At 43.9% G+C, this 5,569-nt stretch overlaps 1 long non-coding RNA gene across 1 annotated transcript; it reads right to left on the bottom strand.

Annotated features, from left to right (window-relative positions):
- Window positions 1-602: 602 nt before the first annotated feature.
- On the bottom strand, window positions 603-5,257 carry LOC136993313 (uncharacterized). Its single transcript, XR_010885601.1, has 3 exons — window positions 5,203-5,257; window positions 5,005-5,106; window positions 603-734 (listed from the first exon to the last, which is right to left on the bottom strand). It is a non-coding gene; the product is annotated as an uncharacterized lncRNA (long non-coding RNA).
- Window positions 5,258-5,569: the final 312 nt, after the last annotated feature.

The raw sequence follows: 5,569 nt of genomic DNA, 5'->3' as shown, positions 1-5,569 counted from the left end.
GCACCCTTGGGACACACCTTCACACCATGTGGGGACATGTCACACCATCCTGTGCCCCTGGGACACACCTTCACGCCATGTGGGGACATGTCACACCGTCCTGCATCCCTAGGACATAGTCACACCATGTGGGGACATGTCACACCATCCCGCACCCCTGGGGCACACTGTCACACCATGTGGGGACAAGTCACACTGTTCCATGCCCCTGAGGCACACTGTCACACTGTGGAGACATGTCACCATCCCATGCCCCGGGACACACTGTCATACCGTGTGGGGACATGTCACACTGTCCCATGCCCTAGAGGCACATTGTCACACCATGTGGGCCCTGTGGACATGTCACACCATTCACCCCTGAGACACACTGTCACACCACCCTGTCCCCCGGGCACACTGTCCCCGAGGGATGCTGACACAACAATACAAGCAAGAGTGCACATTTTATATTTTTTGGCCATGACCTTTCGAGGCTGGTACAGAAGAGGTGGCATCTTCTCGCCTCCCGGGCGCTCCTGGCAGCTGGTCTCTGCAAGGGTAGTATGGGTGGTGTGGGCACGTCTGACCGCGCTGTTCAGGTTCAGCTTCCAGCCTGTATTTCTTTTTTTTTGGCTTATCAATAGCGTTTCCCACTGCCTGGCTCCAGCTGCCATGGGAGCAGCCCAGCGTGTGCTTCAGCTTCACCATCTTCTTCACTGTGGGGTCAGCTGTCCTTCAAATTCTGCCGGGGTCTGGAGAGGAGAAAATAACAGTGTTTTAGGGTACGTTTGTGTATGAGTCACCTATTTATGTGTATGATTCACCTTCCTAAACATGAAAGTTTTGCCATTTACTCATGTGAAGCTAAAAATGACATCTTTTATGACGCTGGTCTTCCCCTCACCGCATTGAGCAAGATTACAGAAATCACATTGGCCCATTACACTCATGCTCAGCTACAAACATCCTTGTGAGCACTTGAGGACTTCCCTCAAATTCACAGGTTTATGGGTCTCAAAGCCAAGAAAATGTAAGGTAAGCTGCCGATATTAGAAGGAGGTTGGATTGTTATGCACCCCAGACCCCTGTTCAGAGGGTGGTTCCCATCATAAAGGACGTGTCTGAAGGCGATCTTCCATTACGACACGGAGAAGTGTTGCACTGCGGCAAGGAGCACAAAACACCTCTGTGTAAGGTGAGGTTGGGCTAAAGCAGTCTAAAGCCAAGAATTTCAAAGTTAGGCAGACTTTCCATCCTTAACTCACTGTGACTTGAACCAAAAAAAAAAAAAACTCACGGTGATGTTAGTTAAGGACAGGCTTGTGGCTCATGCTGGAATTTTTTTTTTGACTTGCCCATTCGTTAGGCCTTTAATGTTGTTAAAATATTTAGTTCTCCTCTGCACCTTTTAAAAATACATAGCTTTAAAAGGCTTCTGAGTGACAGTTACAAAATACATCTAAGTTACCGAGGAGCCTATAAGGAAGTCGGTTTCATGGGTGGCATATTTAAGCTAAGTATTTTCTGGGAGTTCATACCATATACTAAAATTCAAAAATGTTTCTGATTAACTAATAAACCTGTGGGGAAAAGGGAGCATTTACGTTAGTGACAAGCTTCTTAATTGTTGTGTGCAATGGTTCAGCAAATAAGTCAGTAAATATCCATTCATGGCATTCCTGACTCCTGCTTGTTTCATTCTGCTCAAGCTTACCCAAATCGCTTCTCATCTTACCTTTTAATGATCTTTAAAACATGATTTCTGAAAAAATCCCTACAAATGAAATGTGATGATTTTTGTTTCACACTGCTGATGCATTACTGTTGTAGCTCCCTCTGTTCTGACTTTAAGGCTCTGCAGTTCTTTTTCTGTTACTTACCTTTCCCCCCACCCCAGAATCCTGCTAACTCGTTATCTCAGCCTAATCTGAGGCATATTTCCTTTTGAAAGTACCTATTCGCTTTAATTCAGAGAGTGTACTAACTGCCAATCCATGCTTCCTATTTTGGGGCCATATACCAAGACCTTCAGCCTTTTATGCATTTCTGACTTCTTCACCTGCATCCAGCTTAATATAACATGAAAGGGACAGTAACATGTTTATTTAATAGAGAAAGAGCAGGGCAGTTGGTACGCATGTAATAATACATTTTTCCCAGTAGATGTATCTGGTCCCCATCCATGGCAGATTGGTTGAGAGCGCTGCAGTGACAAGAATATAAGCAAAATGTTCTGCAAAAAGGTAACACTTGTTTATGCCATGCTGGCTCAGAAGGCCCCGGGATGATATGATGAGCGAAGCCAGGGAGGAAAATCTGTCAGGGAATCTTAAAGTAATCAGACAGTCACGTAACGACTGAATCATCAAGCTAGGCTGTGAAGTGAGGTAGGCTGGCACCATAACATCTAAGAAAAGGGTTGTAATATTACATGCCACTCTGCAATTAGCTAGCTCTAATTTGTTTATTGAGAAAGTCGGATGGTCAGTGGCTGATATTGCTGCATGAAAGGCCTTCCCTGCCCCCTCCCTGTAAATACCTGTTGCTGCTGTTTTTCAAGACTTAAAACAATGTCCGCAGTTCACTTGGGACAGCTCGCAGGGACTCATAATCGAGTTGTGACCCAAATCAGACCTTCTACTGTCTTGTGCATTTAGCTAGCATTTTTGTGTTGTTGGCGTGAAAATACGATTATTTTTATTGCAGGGAGCTAGTAAAAACACTAGGCTCTTTGACAGTACTTGTACCACATTAGGTGGTTTAGACCTACCTCCAGAAGTGGTAGAAATTTCTCTCAACTCCCAAACATTAATGAATAAAATGTAATTACTTACACTGTTAAGCAGAAAATTACTGCATTTTGTAGCTGTGGACTCCATGGGCTCCATGTAGTGATTTGCTGGGGTGAGGGAGGGAGTGGGTGTTTGATCCCATCAGACTCACATGTCCATCTAGGAAATGTGATGCCAGCTTCTACGTATTGCTGGAGGACCTGGGCATTTAAAAGCCTCTAGTGCCTTTGCCAAGCTCAGCCGGCCGGTGCAGTGCTGCCCATGGGGCTTGTGGCAATGATCCCACATGCTGCTTTAGAGGGGACTCCTTGGCCATGGCCAACACAACTTTATTCTCTAAAGTCTGGTCTATATTCAGTAACGAGAAAACACAATTCTCCTCCTCTACCCATTTTCAGAATACAAGCAGCCCAGCTAGTGGGTCATCATGTAAAAGTGGAAGACAGTATCCCAAACTGTTAAAATCAAATGCCTTTCATGTTTTTACTTTTGAAACACTCTGCCAGAGGTATTGTGGCAGTTAAGAGTTGACTGAGACCTCAAAAAGAGCCTGAATATTTATTTTATTAATTAGAACACCAGACAGAAAAAAGGAAGAATGAAAATATTTTAGGAAGGATATAATTTCTCTGGTCTCTGACATAAATCAGTTTCTGATTCATGGGCATTAAGAATCACTTTTTCTTAGAGGCAAGTTATTCAATGGCTGCAGAATTTCCAGCACTGCTGCTGGAAACTGCTGATACTAGCTAACAGGGAAGGCAGGTGTAGGTCTCTTCAACTTCGATACTTCTATAACCAATTAATCATTTAAAATTATAAAACCATGCAGCGAGACTAGAAACATTACCACAGTACACTCATTTCTGTCCAGCACTTTCCTTTCCACGTCCTGCATCCATCCTCCTTGCCTCCCCTCATCCTCTGGCTCCCGCAGCATCTTCCCTCCCCTATTTCCGCTGACTTCTGCCGTGGTTATTTCCAGCCTCCTGCTGACTGTGTGCAGGATAGGTGAGTGTGAGGACATAAAACAGAGGGTTTCTTGGTCCCAGCATAGCGACAGCAGCCCAACACCATCAGGAGAAATGGCTGGCGAAAGCCTTCCCCAGCATTGTGTTCCCCTGGAGGAGCTGGCTCAGCGATTCTGTGGGACACCATGTGCATGGAGCTCAGTCGCCACAAATGAATCAGCTGCCAAAGTCTGCCAGTGTCAACCAAGTGTTCACAGATGGAGATTTTGCACATAATATGGCCAAATTGAGCAGTTTCTCCAGGAGACAACAATGGGCACATCCCTGACACAAGGGTGATGGCTCTACCACATTCCAGCTCCTACCTCAAAAGCAGAGGGGCATATTTATTATTTTTCTTACTGGGGCAAAATGATATATCTTCCTGCAATCTCCTTCTTAGAAATAACTAAACTATTTTTTAATTGCACGTCCTGTACTTTTAAGGGAAATAATTGGGCAGGGACAGGTGCCTAGAATGAAAAAGGTGAACAAGGGATGCTTGTTCACCGTTGCCTTCAATGCAAGGACTAACGTTCATTAAATCAAACAAGCAGGTGGCAAATTCAAAACAAACAAAAGTAGGTTCTTCTTCACACAAGCTATAGTTAAGCTGGGGAGCTGCTTGCTGCCGGCCAAAAGTGACTGGACAATTTAATGGAAGAAAACTCATTGGGAAATACTATTTATAAAACCAGCACCTCTGGTTCAGGAAGTATGTGAGCTGCAAATCCCTGTAGGCAATTGCAAGCATTGCCCATGCTCACTCAATTTTCACACTTTTCCCTAAGTCCCTGCCGCTGGCTCTGGTCAGAGACTAGTGACCACAGTAGAGGGACCTTCATTCTGGCATGATCTAGCTGTTCCCATGTTGAGGATGCAACTCGGAAGGCTAACGTTTGGCCAGACGGTACTCAGCTGAAACACGGGGAACTCTCCTGCAGTCGTAGGCAAAGCTGCTTGCAAAGAGAACAAACAGACGTAGTACCTCTGGTCATAGATGACTCTGTAGCATAGTTTCATTTCTTTCCGAGGAGATTTTTCTTTGTAGCAAGCTTTAATTTCCATAATAGGAAAAAAACAGTAAGTTGTCTTTGTGCAGGCACTAAGCTAATAGTGAATGTGTATTGTACCGGCGTGGTGAATGGTGAGTCACTACATGACTAAGGATTATAACAAATTGAGTGGCCCGTTCAAAGGTTCAAGGGTAAGCTTCCCACCTGCATCTCAGAAAGATCCTTCTCCTGGTGAACTTTTTATTTCCATACAATATTTGACTTAAAGAAGCCAGTCTTCTGCAGGATAGTCCTATGCTTCCAAGTCTGTGACAAAAGTGAGACAGGGTTAATGTTTCTGACCTCTTCTTTACAAATATGCTCTACTTATACTTCCATCTATAAAATAAACCTAATATTTACCTTTTTTTTTTTTAGTTAATGATGTCCAATTCGGTAGTTCAACATCACAGAACATGGATCTTTTCAAATGAATGTTCTTATAGATTCTCCTCCCTGCTTGTAAATTTATTTTATGTTGTTAAATAACTCAACTCTGCTCTAATTTCCCCCCATCAGGAAACCAAAATTTCAGCAAAGCCTGCACTCTTGGAATACCAAAAATAGTTTGGCCACAACAGCAAAAGGGGTGAAGGAAGTGAGCGGGAGGCCCTGCCAGTGGGCAAACAAAGAGCCAGCTCCATCTGCACAGCGTCTTACATAGCCAGTCCAACTGCTTTTTTTTTTTTTTTAATAAAATACATACAGTATTTATAGTATTAAAAACATT

Source organism: Apteryx mantelli, chromosome 13, assembly GCF_036417845.1.
Source record: "Apteryx mantelli isolate bAptMan1 chromosome 13, bAptMan1.hap1, whole genome shotgun sequence".
Lineage (NCBI taxonomy): Eukaryota > Metazoa > Chordata > Aves > Apterygiformes > Apterygidae > Apteryx > Apteryx mantelli.
This window is presented reverse-complemented; position numbering and strand designations above follow the sequence as displayed.